At 33.0% G+C, this 17727-nt stretch overlaps 1 protein-coding gene across 2 annotated transcripts in view; it reads right to left on the minus strand.

The window, feature by feature from the left end:
* The window catches only part of LOC145681505 (uncharacterized), a 354193-nt gene that overhangs the window by 243723 nt on the left and 92743 nt on the right, over window positions 1-17727 (minus strand). The gene's annotated exons all lie outside the window — the stretch shown is intronic.

Consider the following 17727-nt stretch of genomic DNA (forward strand, 5'->3'; position numbering starts at 1 on the left):
TAACAATGGTGGCCTCGAACAATGAAACTAACAACAATATGTGAAATCGACTGGTACTATTCAGTAGATATCTCTGTGCTAATCCGATGGGTGTGCCAAGTTTGGTCAGTTTGTGGTAGAAAGTGTGGCAGATAAAGTTGATTGTTTATTTAACAATGGCGGCCTTCAACAATGAAACTAACAACAATATGTGGAATCCACACGTACCATTCCCTAGATATTTCAATCTTAAATGAGTGTGCAAAGTTTCTTCACTTTCTGGTAGAAAGTATGGCAGATAAAATTGATTGTTCATTTAACAATGGTGGCCTCTAACAATGAAACTAATAACAATATGTGAAATCGACACGTACCATTCCCTAGATTTTGTAACGACCATTAACCAGATTATATCCGCTTTTGCTTAATTTTTGAATTGTTTATTTTATTTTTGATTGTTTTAATTTTATTGGTTGTATATGTTAACATTGGTGACAGTGGCGCCATCTATCGTTTTAGACACAAACTATTTGAACGTTATGAATAGCCTTACTTCAGTTCCAGAAGTAAGGCTCCACCTCAGGATGTGTTCTGTCCTCTTATTATGTGTTACTGTTATGTGCTTATCTCTAATGTATTAATTGAACTCTATTATAAATCATGAAAATAAATTACTAATTCATTGAACCTTAATTTTGACTTTGTCTCTTATACCGACCTAGTTCTGGCCAAAAATCCCTAAATATTCTCATAACAATGAACAACTGTGTGCAAATGAGTGACTTATGATAAATCACTCCGCAGGCAAGTTGCTCTTTGGATAATTCCGTAATACTTTCTCGTAATTAGAAATATCTCAATATGTTGAAAACGAAGAAAGAAGAATATTAAATTTGAACTTTGAATAAACACTGGAAAATAGTTATTGGAAAAGTGTTAATGAAACCTATAAAAGGAAACAAAAAAATATAAATAGCTCTAGAAGTTCCCTTTAAATATCATGGACAAGCGTTTGACCAATCACAGATAAGGATTTGTTTATATATATATATATATATATATATATATATATATATATATATATATATATATATATATATATATATATAGTTTGGGCCAATCACAAACAAGTACTTGTTTACATCTTGCGGACATGTCTACCATGTATTCTAGATTCTAGTAAATGTTTTTTTTTGGGGGGGGGGTTTACATGTTCTTAGTGTTCTGAGAAAGGTTTGTATGTGCGTATGTATGTATGGTGAATTAATAATAGTTTTATGTTCTGAAAGAAGATTTTTAGTTTGCTTCTAGTAAGTAAAAGAGCCCCAACTACCCTGAAAAGTTCATGTTATTCTCTCTTAGAACAACTTGCTGGCTACACAAATATTATAGAATTTGGTCCTTGTATAGCAGTTGATACTGTATGCTTATCCTCTAACTCAACACACGAAAATATCTTCTCTTAACTTGGAGAATAATAAGTTATTTCGAATAGTGCCGCAAATGTCTCAGTACCACAAATGTCGATACTGGAAGTACCGCAAATGTCGCAGTACCGCAAATGCCAATACCGCAAGTGTTGCGCTTTCATGTGCTGCTAAGGCGGTTGTAATGTGGCCAGATCTTTATCTTTTCTTTCCCTTGGTTCTAAAGTGTGTACATAGAAAATTGGAGTTAAGACATATACTCAGATTTAGAATTAGGATTTAAAATTTGTCCGTTTCAAGCAACGTTTCTAAAACTACCAATTCTCTTTATGATTGGAAACGCAATAAGCCTATCATATCATCTCACCACAGAAGCGCACAACGCACTAAGACCACCAAAAAGTTGATCTTAAACTTCGTATTAGTAAAACCATATCTAGCATTGTGGAACTAAATCTGGCATAATTTACTCACACATAGTTAGCTTCTGACTTTGTTGCCTTTAGCATTTTGTTCAAATATTTATTTATTTGTAGAAGATATATAACGAAAATCTTGATGGTTCAACTATCATCTACTACGATTTCTTTTGGGAGATAGCGATTAAATCCATCAGTATATTCCGCTCGAGTACGTTCAAAAGTATACTCGAGTTCAGACATGTTCAAAAGAACAATCTGGTTTTAAAATATTTTGGCTACCCACCTTGCTTCAGAATGCCATATTCTGGTAATTGTACATAGGAAAATCTAATACCCTAATCTGGCTCTAAATAAATGTCTCAAATGGCCAAAGGAAATCTATATTTCTCTGTTTTAATTTCAACCGTGAGAAAGACTTTTCAAAGAGAGGTAGGACCATATATATATATATATATATATATATATATATATATATATATATATATATTATAACGTTCTTACCAAAGGTAATCGTCAACCTGGTTCGGCTAATGATATAAGTAAATCTTGAGTGGTAGTAATTGTTTACACATAAAAATATCTTCAATAATTATATACACTATTATTCTCACCTTTTCTATCGAAATTACAAGTCGATGATCGGTATTAAATGGTTTATTAGTTGATACTCTTTTAACGTATTTTCACTCAAACTGTCTTGCAAACATACATGTTGATTAGGTAACTATCAACAACTACCTAGCAACGAATTATACAATAATGTATATTTCTTACATATATTAAAAACATTCTTCTTTTGTTATTTTTAAATTAACACTATATCAGGTATAGTGCTTGTGTATGAGCACTTTCTGCCCAAGGTACAGGTAATTATTAAACGATACAAAGTATCTCGTTGTATAAAAATGTCGCCCGACGATGGGACTGAATATAAAAGTTACAAGGAAGCTTGGCTTTTATATTTAAGAACCACTGGTCCGTTTATAATAACAATATTCCATAATTACGTCCTTTACATTTTGATCGACCCTCGCATATATATAACATTATTTATTTTCATTCATATATATAGATACATTTATAATAAATCTTTCCTTCCATTATCATTTATATTTTATTATAAAAACGTCGTCGCTTAATAATCTAATCAATGAAGGGTGCGAAGTCAAAATCGGTAAAAGGCAAATTACTTTTTAAAACATAAATCTCAATGATTAACAGTTTCAATCATTATTACAAACGGTGATGTTAAGGAAAAAATGTTTGATCTTTCCAGGGCGCATTATATAATAACTACATTAGATGATGTTTTAAAATATACATTGTATCGATAAAGCGTCAGAATATAGAAGAATCTTATTCGAGTAATATGTAAGGTGGCGCATAAAGACAGTCGTCGGATAAATAGCTTAATAGAATGAACCTTATTCTTAACATAATCTTTGACAACAAATTCTCAACACAGATCCATATAATATAAATAACCTTTGCTTTTAATCAATCACAAATCGAATTATAAACTTCACATTAACAAGAGAGAATTAAAATCATTTGAAAATTATCATTGGTTAATGAGAATTAAAGAAAATTAAATTGAATAAAAATAAAATAAATGTTCATGAAAATCTATAGCTAATATGGGATTAACCCTTACTTCATCAACTGTATTCAGCTTAAATTCGTATTTGCATATGATTCTAATAAAGTACATTGTACGGCACAATCATGATTATGCCCCGTATTACTGTTCTGTACAGGAGTTGCATCAATATCTGGATTTTGATGCGAAGCGCCATGTCTTGACCTCCAATTACGTCTATCCACGTAGTTTGCTGTATTCCTGGAATTTCGCCATGTATTTCGTCTATTTTTAAACCTATTTTGAGTATATGGTCTTACATAAGGATTGCCACGACTAATTAGGTTAGGCGGATTCCCTACATAGCTTTGCCTATTTTCCTCGTTCTGGTTGCTTGAATTTACTCGGTTTATGTTGCGCTCCGTATCGTTCACACTACGGATATTTAGATTCCGAACAGGTACAAAATGATCTGAATTATTTTTAATTTTACCTACTCCTGCTTGTTGATTCAGAGCCTGGTATTGAGTTTCATAACATTGAACAAGCATTAATAAGTGGTTGAAACTCATACACTGTGTAGAAAACAGGATCTGTTGTAACTTGAACGGTAACAAATTTCGAATTGATGCTATGATTCTAGATTCTGATTGCAATGGATTTACGACTTTTAATTCATTGTATGTATTTACAACAAACTCGACAACGGATTTGTGCAAACGAGGATTGAAATGTTGGTTTCTAATCGTGGCATCTCTATTTGCAAGCAAAAAGTCATTTTCATAATTTGCGATTAGCGCTGCTTTAAACTCCTCATACGTACTAACGTGATCTCGTACTGCTTTAAACCATAAAGAACATGGTGAGAGTAAAAAATGAGGGATTAATTTCATATATTGTGATCTATCTATACACATTATATTGCACTCGTCCTGAAATTTTTCTAGGAAAGAAGTAGCATTCTCATTACACTTACCACTGAACTTACTCATGGCACGTATTTCATCCATCTTTACGCTTAACTTTACCTTCCTTTTATCATTCCGTGTTCTTCTTGAGTGACAATTCCTACCTATGGCGTGATGTGTAGTTACACCGTCTCTTTTCCGCCCATCTGAACTCCTCGGATGATTTTCTTCCAAAATAATGTCCTCATCAGATACGGGTGAAGGCGAGGTCATCTCTGGCGAACAAGGGAATTCCACACGATCATTAATCGTGTTGTTGGGGTACGTGTTGTCCTTGATCTGTAGTGTCCTAATTTCCTCTTGTAAGATAGCTATCAACTGCGTGTTCGCACGTATCTGATTTGAGTTATCCGTGACCTGGATTTTTTGTTGACGTACAGAAGATTCTATTGCTTCTAAATCCCTTTTTACACCACTGACTTCTTGGATTAGATGGCTGTGACTATCTTGACAATCCTCAGATATTCTTTTTAACTTTTCGTCAAACTGCGAGGTGATGTCATTCATCGCCTGAAGAATAAATTGTTTCGTCTCATCTGACTTCTGCTCCATCGTCTGCTTTATGGCTTCCATATCTTCTTTTCGGCTTTGTTCTTGCCGTTCCATATCTTCTTTTCGGCTTTGTTCTTGCCGTTGTAAGAGTAGTAATATTCGGTCTTCTAGTGTCATTCCTGGTGCTGCACTTTGTTCACCATTATCACTATCACTGATTTCTTTTTCCATTGTTTCCCCGTTCATATTTCTTGAGATTATTCTACCACTTCTCAGTCTTGTCAAGTTCGTAGTCATTAACTTTTTTGCAGAAGTAAATTCACCCTTACTTAACTTCGGGAATTGAATTTACAAGTTCCCGGGTGAGGTAAACCAAAATTTTTAACGAACGATTCACTCAAGGTAATCGTTAACCTGGTTCGGCTAATAATTTAAGTCAAGTTTTTGTGGTAGTAATTATTCACACCTCAAAATATCTTCTGTGAGTACATTTACTTTTATTCTCACCTTTTATACTGAAATTACAAAACGGTGATACTTATTAAACAGTTTTATTCGTTGATTCTCTATGAACGAATATGCACATAGACTGCTTTCCAATCGTACATGTTTTTTTAGGTAACTATAAACAACTACCTAGCAACGAATTATACAATAATGTATATTTCTTACATATATTAAAAACATTCTTCTTTTGTTATTTTTAAATTAACACTATATCAGGTATAGTGCTTGTGTATGAGCACTTTCTGCCCAAGGTACAGGTAATTATTAAACGATACAAAGTATCTCGTTGTAATATATATATATATATATATATATATATATATATATATATATATATATATATATATATATATATATATATAAAACAAGACTATACATTCAAGATAATAGTCGTCGTCTCAAAAGAAACTGTTAACTTACCCAGTAGTTTATAATTGCCAATTGAAACCTAACTTCGTAGCGATGTTTCTGTCCCTTCTCACTTTAGAAGTTTAAACAGCAAAAATGATGGTGTTAAAACAGCTCAATTTTAACACAGGCCAGTGGTTCCAGCATGACTACTACTTTAGACCTTTATTTAAACACTAAGGGACCTATATGGGGTTGCACTGGCTCAATGGTAAAGTGCTTATCTCAGGTTCATGGGATCCACGGTTCGATCCCAGCACGCGCCAAATGAACTTTTGTGGTAGACACCGTAAATGTGGGTTTACTCTGGCTTTTTTACTTATCTTTGTTGGCTCAACTTATAATCAATGTCCCATAAGTTAAAGCTAGAAACTACAATATCTTATGTGCTATTTCTTGAAAATTAAGCACACAATTGGAAGTGAGCCTGTGCGAAACCAATCGAGGTTAGTGAGCCCGAACACGAGTGAGCGTGAGTCTCACAGAGCTCCAAGCCCTATTAAGGGTAATGATTCCAAGCCCGAACGAAATTATTACGCGCGAGACCAAGTCAGAGCAAATCAAACTGAGTGTAGTGAGTCCAAAATCCAAGTACACCAATGCCCCAACAAAATTAGTGAACCCGAGCTACAAGGAGGCTAATGAGTGCTATCTTGTCGGAGGATCTAACCCTGAGCCCAAGTAAGCGTAAGTCTTAACATGAACAAGAACGCGAGCCCCAATGAAGGTAATGGACACGAGCCCGTAATGTGCACATGTAACCTTTTTGAAAGTTAAAGAAAAAATTTAAATACAAATAAACGCAATAAACACTACATGTTCACATACGAAGAGTCTAATGTTTTGAACATTTATTAATGGCGGAAACGAGAGAAGCCAACCAGGTTTAGCAATACTCTATTCATTTTTGGCTTCACCAAGTAACGGGGACAAAGATAGCTATAAATACATTCTTTATATTATAACATTCTTGAATCTTTCACGTAATATTTTTGTGATCATATGAGTAGAAATGCTGGCATCTGTTGTTTCTATATGCATTGTATACCTTTTCGTCGGTTTTTTTTATCACATTTTTGAGCATGTCCCTATCTCAGCTATATTCTCATTAAAATTAATACATAGTATAAAACATAATGAGCTTCACATTAAAATGTTTATTACAAAATAATCCATTTATGATACCCAATATTACCTCCTCCTCCTTCTACTAATACTACTACTAATAATAATTTTAGAATTTTCGAACTAATATATCTAAATGTTGTTTATTGAAGTTATTAGTATTTTAACGTTTCTTTTCAAAATGTTTTCTAACTTGAGCTATGAACATATAACTTAGTTTGGGATCAAAACTACATGTTTACACTCAAAACGATCTCACTATATGAATCTAAATAGAAAGAGATTATCCTCATCCTACTGTACAATAACATTGCAACGATGTTATTGCACAGTATAATAAGGACAGGAATTGCACAGTATGTCTGTTACCTTGATGGTTTCGAGAGTACGAAATTATGAAACTTCTATTGATCGATATTTATAGAATTATGAAATGCTCCTTTATAATTCTTATGATTTCTTATATGTAATCTCAATACAACAGTCTGTCTTCTCTGTTATATTATTTTAACACATTTAGTATTTAAATACATAGTAACTCAAAAGTGCTTTTCTTTAAGAAAATCAAAATGTTACATTATTTTTACTTCAATATACAAGTTTTATACATCAAAATAAAGATATTTTTTCACCTTTATGAAATATAAATATTAGTTTAATAAATGAAATTAGATGCTTTCAGAATATTACTTCTCCATACTTAGAGTATAGCACGCAAATAGGACCAAATGTATAGATATCTAACATGAATTACAACTTCTCTGAGTATAGATATCTACCAAAGCCATTAACCTCAGAAACTAAAATTAAACTTATTGTAACTTATAAAATAAGTTATAAAGTAACTTATTGTAAATTAAACTTATAAAATAAAACTTACCAAAAAAGTGCTAATGTTGCTTACACTTGATGCCGTAACAACATACTTTAAATAAAGGGCAATAAGTTTGTCAGGGTGAGAATCCGAGTGACGAACACGAGTACTATCTGTGTGCGTTTCCCTGAGTTCTATTCGCGGTAGAAGTGTTTGCATCGGTTATAAATCGCATTAATGGCCAGATTCCACATTAAATAATAGACACTGTCTCATTTAACCTCAGAACTGTCTCATTTGAACTCCAATCAATCAAATTAAAGATCAAAGGCTGTAATGGAAGAATCGTTAATTAACCTCCCTCTGATTTCTTGTTAAAATCCTTATTCATAACTTTTATCTGCTGAGGTACAATGCTGTGGATACTTCACGTTCGAGCATATACTGTTCATTCTCAACAAGGAGCACACATGTATTTTGTACGTTTTACTATCTTATATATAAAAGAGAACGCACAAATCCTTTGTTCCCTCATCACGCTAATACGGCTGAACCAATTTCTTTCATTTTTGGGGGGTTATTAGGATTTGGACCCTAGATGGTTTTTATCATATCACTTTAATTTTCAATTACCAGTGTCTTGAGATAATTGACCATTCAAGTGTCCATAACGTACAAATCCTTTGTTAGTTCATCATAGGTAAAAATAAACGTATTTATATGCAACCCGCATGACCGTGTCACTCGGCGGGTTAACATAAATGACAGGCGATATAATGTTAACATTTACTGCAATCTACTATGGTTTTTATCATATCACTTGAAAGCGAAAAAGTAAAAATTATCTAAGTAACAAAGTTTATTGCGTTCCGGGGTGACCGCAGCGAAGCGGGGTGAACGCTGCTAGTATGTAATATATTATTAGTAGAGGGAAAGTGGATAATATTTGTAAATTACTGTACACCACTTTAACAGCTAATCAAGTATGATTTAGTTTTCTTTCTTAGAATACAGAAAACAGTAAAAGTAATTTTTACGTCTATATAATCTATTAGATACATTTTACCTGCAAAAAATGTATTCCATAGTTTCCACACAAACAAAACCAGCTTTTATTTTTATTTTTATTTTTATTTTTATTTTTATTTTTATTTTTATTTTTATTTTTATTTTTATTTTTATTTTTTATTTTTATTTTTATTTTTATTTTTATTTTTATTTTTTATTTTTTTTATCGAAGGCAAATTACAAACGTGACATTATTCTAATGAAGAGCTTACAAGTCCTCTTTGTGCCTCATTGTGACGGTGTAACGGTGGCGGCATTTGACTGATTGACAGTCCACTCTTGGATGATAATGCCCTTTTAACACTTTTACTACTGATAAGAGAAGTTGGTTTAAAAGCATGAAATAAAATGTTTAAGTTTTACGTCTCACGGTTATGCCGGCTAGGCTAAAAGAGACGGTGAAGATGAGAAATGAATGAAATGTGGAATGAAGAAAGTGGAAGGAAACAGGGGAAGCCCGAGGAAATCCACGCACACAGTATTTGTCCACCACAAAGTTCATTTGGCAGGAGCGTAACTTCACTATAGACATGGTTGGGCAAAAATGTTCAAATAATAACACTGAGTCGTAACAGATTTAAAATTGCAATCCTATAAGACACAGATTACATGCTTCGAATAAGAGATGATATAAATTGAAATCTTTAATTAATGTCCCATGCTTCTGATCTGTAGTATAAAGGAAATGGATTATTAATGCGAGTGAATCCAGGACACATTATGCACTCTGAAACATACCTGAAATCGAACTAGAAACTCTTCTATCTTTAAGTCATTGTACTTCCTTCAAATAAATGACACACAGTCTGAGGTTCTGATGCTACGTTATACGGTAAGTAAGGCATCAAATTAGAGCCCTTGTAATTGTTTCCTTGCGTAATTCACCTGCCACTAATTTTGCTGAGGCGAAGTAACGAAGCAAATGATTAGATCAATTATAATGAGTTGGCATTGGCTTAATAGACTAAAAGAACTTGTCTAGAGTATATCTGCAAACAAACAAGGAAAGCGAAATCCTCAAATGAACTGGTAACATTGAAAGGATAACGTTGCAAAATGTTTGTATTTAATTATGTCTTTGTGTACATTTTCTTCCTATTACTCGTTGCAGACGAATCCAACTAGGCTAATGACTTCATCCACATATAAACATTGTCGTCTACATACTATTCTTGTTTTTAAAACAAGAAAGAGGTTATTAATATATGCGTTATTCCATTTTTCAACATCGTCAAACTTACGTTTATTTTTTATTTTATTTTATTTTATTTATTTATTTATTTTTATTATTACAGTTCGTCATAAACTTTCAAGGCATATACATTGATGTAAGTAAACAAAGATGAACGTGAGAACAGTCATACAAGCACCGAACATGATCTTTTTGAATTATTGGTAGGCATTTTAACGTCTTTAAGCAATGAGTCTATTCGAAGTATAGATCTGGGTCTTGAGAGATGGGATCCGAAAAACATGAGTTTCTACAGATATTGATGATGAATTCAAGTCTCCTTACGAAAGATAGAAATACTACCCGCTACCTAGGGTTGAAGGCAAACTCTTTTCTAGGATAATCTTTTGAAAAATTTCACGGTCTCCTTTTTTAAAAATCATGAATATTCCCATTATAGTTCACACAGCCGCTACGTAAAATCACAATTACTTTTATGGGCGTAGTGGCTCAGTGATATAGTACTCATCTCCAGGGCTACGGGCCCCTGTTACAATCCATGACCAAGTGAGTTTGCGGTAAACAACATCGTGTTTATGAGTTTTCTCCGGTTCTACTTTTTTCTCCCCCATACCCATTCTACTACTTCTTTCATTATCATTCACTTTCATTAAACTTCCGTCTCCTTTAGCCTAAAGGGCACAACCATGGGACATTAAATTAGAAGTTTTATTTTTCAATTTTCCAATTAAATTTTCTGATGGTTTCCTTCTCCTTAAAAATAGTGAATTCAACATGCAGTTTCTTTTAAATTGTTAGTAGCATTACATCTACACTGACGCTAAAAATTTTACCATATAAGTAGCGAGTATGTTATATCGTGAAAGATGAGTACTGTAATTGTGTGTAACACCTATTGTATCCTTGTTTCAGTAAATAAATAATTAAATAGCTGCAAAGAACAACAAAGCATATACGAGTATTATTTATAAAAAAAAATAATTATTGTAAAGTGTGGCCTAATATCTTTTTATATATTATCATTTTCTTCAGTAACTCATAATACACAAAAACTTTTTTTGTAAATAAAAATCTTAAACCCCGTTTCTTCAACAGCACTTCTGTACATACATTTTTTGCATTCTTTTCATCTGTTTCAATTATTAATTTTCACTCTTTTTTTTTCTTACAAATAGCAAGTTCTTTGAAATTGAAACAATACCACGGGGTTTGTTTGAGTCCCTTCCACAAGCTCTGACTTCATCATTACCAAATTACTGTTGGTAAAATGTATGCAACAAGTTCTTAAAGGAATATTAAAGAGTGTGTTCCGTGAAATATAAAGAAGTTTGCTAGAAATTATTACTTGTTTTCTCCGGCGCAAGGCTATAGGGTGTATATAATCTTGCACCACTCTTTTCCATTATTAAAAAGAGGTTCTCACAGACGACAGTAATCTTGACAAGATTGTGAGTCTTTAAACCAACAGCAGTCTACACAACTAATTCGTCTGTTTGTCTTCCACAACTTGCTTTACTTTTAAAAAGAGTTAATGTTTCAGACAAAATCTTTTTCTTGTTGTCATATTTAATTTCCTTATGGACATATGAATTTCAACTGCTTCCTGATTCTTTATTTCTGGAATTTAGCTTATACTGTACATTTATTATTTTCCGTCTAATGTAGTCATCTAAGGATATAGTGTTCATTTATCAACTTGAAACAAGAAATTTTCATAAATAATTAAAATCTGATCTGAGTGAAGATACACCAGTTTATAACAGTTTATGAATCAGTACAAACATGAACTAACAATTGGTCATTTCACCTTCAAATGAGCCTACAAAGATGACTTTACAAGTTTTGCTTTAAGTATTTCAGTAGCCAAAAGTAACTAAAAATGTTCTCCATAAAGTAGAATCCTGTTCTCTAGCATCAATGAAATTAGACCAATTTATTGATATAAATAAATAAAGCCAAACTCGAGTATATAATATTTTTTTATATTTTAGAGTAACGCTATTTACAGCATATGTTTGTAGCCCTGCGTCAGTTATTGCTTTAACATGCTTGAGGATTAGAAGTGAAATGATGAGAGAGGATTGTTTTAACGAATAGAAACGTGAGCACAAAATTGTAGACGTTTATATAGAACCTAAGCATTCTTTACTTTTGGTTGATTGAACGTTTAGGGTCCCTTTCAGCACCGAGGTTATGTGAGACTTAACTACGGGCGTCTCACCTTCCAAATTTTGTGTAGATGAAGAAATGGATTAAAGGTGCTGAAAGTGTTTATATGCATGAAATAAAGACATAGGGGGAACGCATGAATGTTACATTGTTGTTAAGTAGTAGTGTTATATTGTATACATACTATATGAAACTTGTCATCTGGGAAGGAATTGTTTTATTTGCGCCATGGTACAATAGAAGTAAAATAAGGGAAGTAGAGAAAACTGCGATTAATGAATAGTATTAAAGCATATAATTGTTATGTCAGAACAAAGATGTTGAACGCCAATGGTAAGAAAAAAATCCTAAAATGATTTTATAATCTTGTGTTGACTGAGGTAAAATCTCAATAAAAAATATTTCTAAGAAGAAAAATAGGAGGCAAGAAGTTAGATACTCAAAAATTTAAAGGTTCGTAAAGGGAGGTGAAGACAGATCTGTTGAAAATTCAAAGAAAATTGTATGAGTTGAGAGAAAGTGTGTACAATAACTAAATAGTTGAGTAGTGTACAATAACTAAATAACATTTTGCACTCCGTGAGTAAAGGTACGATATCATTAACGTTAACTTGTAGCACAGCTAAGAAGCATGGATTACAGAAGAAAGTTTGGAAAACCAGGGAAAGAAAAGTATGGAAACAAAGTAGGACTGAAGAATGTAAAACATGTATAGCAAATTGAATTGTGAATAAAGAAGGAAATCCACAAAGACAGAGAATAGACGTAAAAGTGATAAGGGAAAATTTGAATAATGTATATGAAGGAAATTCAGTGGAAATAGAAGATAGCAAGGGGAAACTACTACAACAAATAAAAACTAAGGCTGGATAGCGAGAAACTGCGATACAAAGGAGCAAGCTCAAGAATATGTAGTGAAATGAAGAATTCTTATTCAAATGACAATAAAAGTACTGTATTGACCGATGAATAGCAGAGAAGAAAGATACGATTCTATCAGTAGTAAATTTTCCAAAACCAACAATGCGGACAACTTAAAAGAAAAAGACATTTTCTTGAATTCTCAAACAGTATTTTTATTTCTTAGTCTAGAAATACTAAACTTGCATCTCTCACTCTCGTTTGTGGATCGCTGATGATATCTTATATTCAGATTTAATAATTATAGAGTTCTCTCGTTATTAAATAATAAACGTTTTTGTCTTTGATCTGGGAGACCTGGGTTCAATTTCCATTGATGTAGATTGCTTGCGCTGATCATTAGGACGGAATGGCCATCCCCCACAGTTGCTTGGGGCTCCAGAATCTCTTTGCTTCGATATATGACAACAAGACACATATACCTAAACAGGCTTCCAAATTTATAAAGAAATCTGTGCTGCTTGTGTAGATTTCTTTCCAAAATTGTATGTCTATATCTTACTAAAAACCTGCGGCTGAAAAAGGGAACCTCAAATACCGAACAAAATTGAACGATCACACTTCTCCATGAAGTAAAAGAAAAAAAATGTTACGACCACACACCAGTGGCAATTCTTCGAGGGAAAACACATCAGTAAAAATTAAACCTCTATCGCTTTAAATTTAGAGAACACTTCCTCAATTCACCATTATTTGTATGCAGGAATTATAACATTAGGAAAGTTTCTTTCCTTAGTTTGAAAAGATAAATGTTTAATTATTTACCAATGTGAGAACTCAAGAGCCGTCACTGGCACACACTAAAACTAATAGCCATAATTTGTCAGTTAAAATTTCCTAGTATGCAGTGTAGGTTTTTTTTTTTTTTTTAACGACAAAGAACATGACCTACACCCAAGTGACCTATAATTTGGTATACATATTATCCACACAACTTAATACTCTCTTTATTAATCCATTGAGAGTCAGATTAGGTTGTCTGTACATTTGCCCAATGACATGACCTATGATATAATACTAGCTTTTCGCAAATAATATTCATTGAAAACTTAAGTTTTTACCAAACTTAATTCACAATTTATATAAAGCAGATTACCTCTTGTAAACAGACTTTTGTAGCAATTCATCTTGACTGTGACCTGTGAAATCTCAACAGCACCACCTAACAAACCTGAAACAGAGCTTTCCCTACCTCAACATGCATACATAGAGACATTTTCACCTCCATGTTCTGTGCAAGCAAAAATCCTTTAATTAAATCTTTGCTTGTTTTAACTGAGAAAGCAGAGTAAACTTATTAAGATTGTCTCTGCATACAAGGATAATTTCTCTGGTGGGACTGAAGATAGCGCCGCGTTTCTGGTCTCTTTATTTGCACAGCACAAATCGTCGTATAATAAATAATGGGTTCTAACAAGGCAATTTATACTGCTAGGAGCTTACGAAGAATGGAAAAATGGGCTGGTTTGTTTATATATTTCTTCTGTATAGACATGAGAAAGTTGCCACAAGTTATCCAGAGAAGTTATGAAATAAAAAAAAAAATGTTCGAGATCTACTACTATCGTAAGGAAGCCATCAGGGGATCTGCAAATTTGATGTCTTATATACTGTAGTCTGGAAGAGAACGTTTGTCCCTAGAAACTATTGCTTCCTTACGTTTGGTTGAACGTAAATTAACTTCGATTACTGTAGAAATAGAACAAAATGATGTTCAAAACAAACAAGTTGTTACAAAACGTCACTGTTATAAGTATCTGTTTCATTGTTTGAAGTTTGTGTGTCACCGTCAGGAGAAATCAAACAATAACAGGTGCAATCTTCTATTTAACAATCTTTTACTTTTATTTTTTTCCTTTCTCTTTCTCTTTTTTATTATTATTATTATTATTATTATTATTATTATTATTATTATTATTATTATTATTAGTATTTACATTTAGACCTACGAGGTGCGTTCAAAAAGTATCGAGCCTTTGATTGTCGAAAGTACATTTATTGATTTGGAAATCCGAAACACTAATCCCCTTCAAAGTAGTCTCCTTGGTAATGCACACACTTTTTCCAGTGATCTCTCCATTGTTGGTAATACTTTTGCAACGCAGTTTTTGGAATTGTGAACAACCGTGCCGTCGCATTCCGCATGATTTCTTCTCTTGACTCAAAAAGGCTCCCTTTTAGTGACATTTTCAGCTTGGGAAATAACCAAAAGTCACACAGGGCCATGCCGGGTGAGTAGGGAGCTAGACGACACACATGGATACTGTGTTTGGCGATGAAAGCCTGAATGAAATGCGCAGAATGGACTCCACTGTTAGCAGCTTCGATACAAATTTCGCGGACACTCTCCTCATGCACAAATTTTCGTTCATAATTGAATGTACCTATGCAATACTTACTCCTATATTGTTAGCAATTTCTCACGGTTCTGTAAGACCACAGTTTGCACTTGCTCAATGATATTATCATTCCAGCTTGTTGAGGGCCTACCTGAACATGGTTCACTGTCCACTGAGGTGCGGCAATCTTTAAAGCAGTTTTACCACTCTTTTAAGTGTGTGAGGTGCTCATGGCATCGCTCCCGAAAGCCCATTAAATCTTGCGAATGGTTTCCGCTTGGATATTGCCAAGGTTTTAGCAAAATTTGATGCAATATAGCTGCTCTATTATTATTATTATTATTATTATTATTATTATTATTATTATTATTATTATTATTATTATTATTATTATTATTATTATTATTATTTAAAATTTTCATTAAACTTCTTTCATTAAAATAAGGTTGCCCTTGTACTTATACAGATCCATTGCAAAAGTAATATAATAATAATAATAATAATAATAATAATAATAATAATAATAATAATAATAATAATAATAATAATAATAATAATAATAATAGTAATAGTAGTAGGAACGGGTTAGATTGCAATTCAGCATTCATTTGTTTCCGTGCGATGTTGCCAAACCTAATGCCTTCTGGCTAGGGCTGAGTGTATTTCGAAAATATGCGTGCGAAATACCAGACCTTGATTTATTTTTTTAAAGCGATTTGCTCTAGTGGCAGCCATTTTTCTTTTCTTTTCTTTTTTCTTTTTTTTTTCTCTTTTTCTTTTTTTGCAATCTTTTCTATAGGGACAGAGAAGATTACGCATATGGGTAAGTGAGATCGCACACTACGGTGATACTATAGAAACAACGTGTTATGATGAACAAAAATAAACAATATGTTTTTCTGAGAAATATGACACAACTGACAGTGAACATTTGTGTGTTACTTTACAATACATTATTTAATAACACTGTTATGAAAACATAAGTATAAAGAGTGCTACCAAAATAATATGAAAACTTTGAAGAAATAGACAATTATTTACTACTAATACACGATAACACACTGAGCAAGGCTATGTGATGATATGCAAAAAAAAAAAAAAAACTATCACGTTTTTTTTAATACATATCATCACAGCCTTGCTCAGTGTGTTATCGTGTACAAAATGGAAACAAGGCCTGATAGAATAGTTACAGTTATTGAAGTGATAAAACTACATGAAAAAGAAACATTTACTTCAGGCCCATAGCCAAAGCACTAAAACAGAGGGCATCGAGATCATTTTGGAGGAGAGTTGATTTGAGTTTACTCCTCATGCATAGAGGCTACATTCCAAGAAACAATTTGGAATTTCAGACGGGTTGAATGCAGTTGCAGGGCGCGTCAGACCCCTCGGACACCTCCTACCCACTGGCCTGATGTACCTACAGAAAACAATTGTTGTTACTGCATAGTTTTCCATTATTGTCTGTAGTATGACTTTGACGAACTTGTTACTTCTATAGTTATACGCGTTCTCTCCTATTATTGCATTCAATAAATATCTGTGTTGTCTCTTCTACTTCATGATTACGCGAACTGTCCTATTTGCGTAGAGCATAAGGAACTCGTATAGCTTGGGTGGAATTTTCCAGACTAACGGCAAACTACGTACAATGCTAGTTTCAACAATGAACTAAATCAAATACTCATAATTTCTTGGTTATTTGAAATCATACCCTTCCCTATGAATTGATACCGAATATTCGGGTGCATCATTTACACAAAATGTGGAACATATTTCTCAGCGAACAGCTTCTTTTCAGACATGAATTTAACTGACGATTTCATTTGAAAAAGTTGCCAATTCTCCGTTCGTTACAACTCTCCACTCCCTTCTCTTCCTTCATCTGGCTGCTGCGCGAACTAACCTACCGCGCAATCTGTCCTGACTTTTCCTTATATATTTTTTTTCTCTATTTTCAATAAAACTATGCAAGAAGATTTATTTTCATTCATATAATTTTGTTCAGTTTAGAGATGCGCAAGAGACAAGAGTTCAGACAGTTTTTTTCCTCGGAAATCTGTAGTAAAACTAATGTCTCATCTCGAAATATATATGCTTTTATTGGAAGAAGTGTGTCTCGTCTTGAAATCTCGTCTCTAAAATTCTGTTTCGTTTCGTCTTACACAACCATATTCACCTCAATGAGATATATATCGATTGGTAAACGCTTCACCTTAGCATTTTTTTTTTTTTTTGTGTGTGTGCTAATAATTTTCTAGAATTTGGGTGATCTAGAATTTACCTTTATGATCAATTCGTTTCAGCGCGTGAA

Source organism: Thermobia domestica, chromosome 3 (assembly GCF_964235325.1).
Source record: "Thermobia domestica chromosome 3, izTheDome1.hap1.1, whole genome shotgun sequence".
Lineage (NCBI taxonomy): Eukaryota > Metazoa > Arthropoda > Insecta > Zygentoma > Lepismatidae > Thermobia > Thermobia domestica.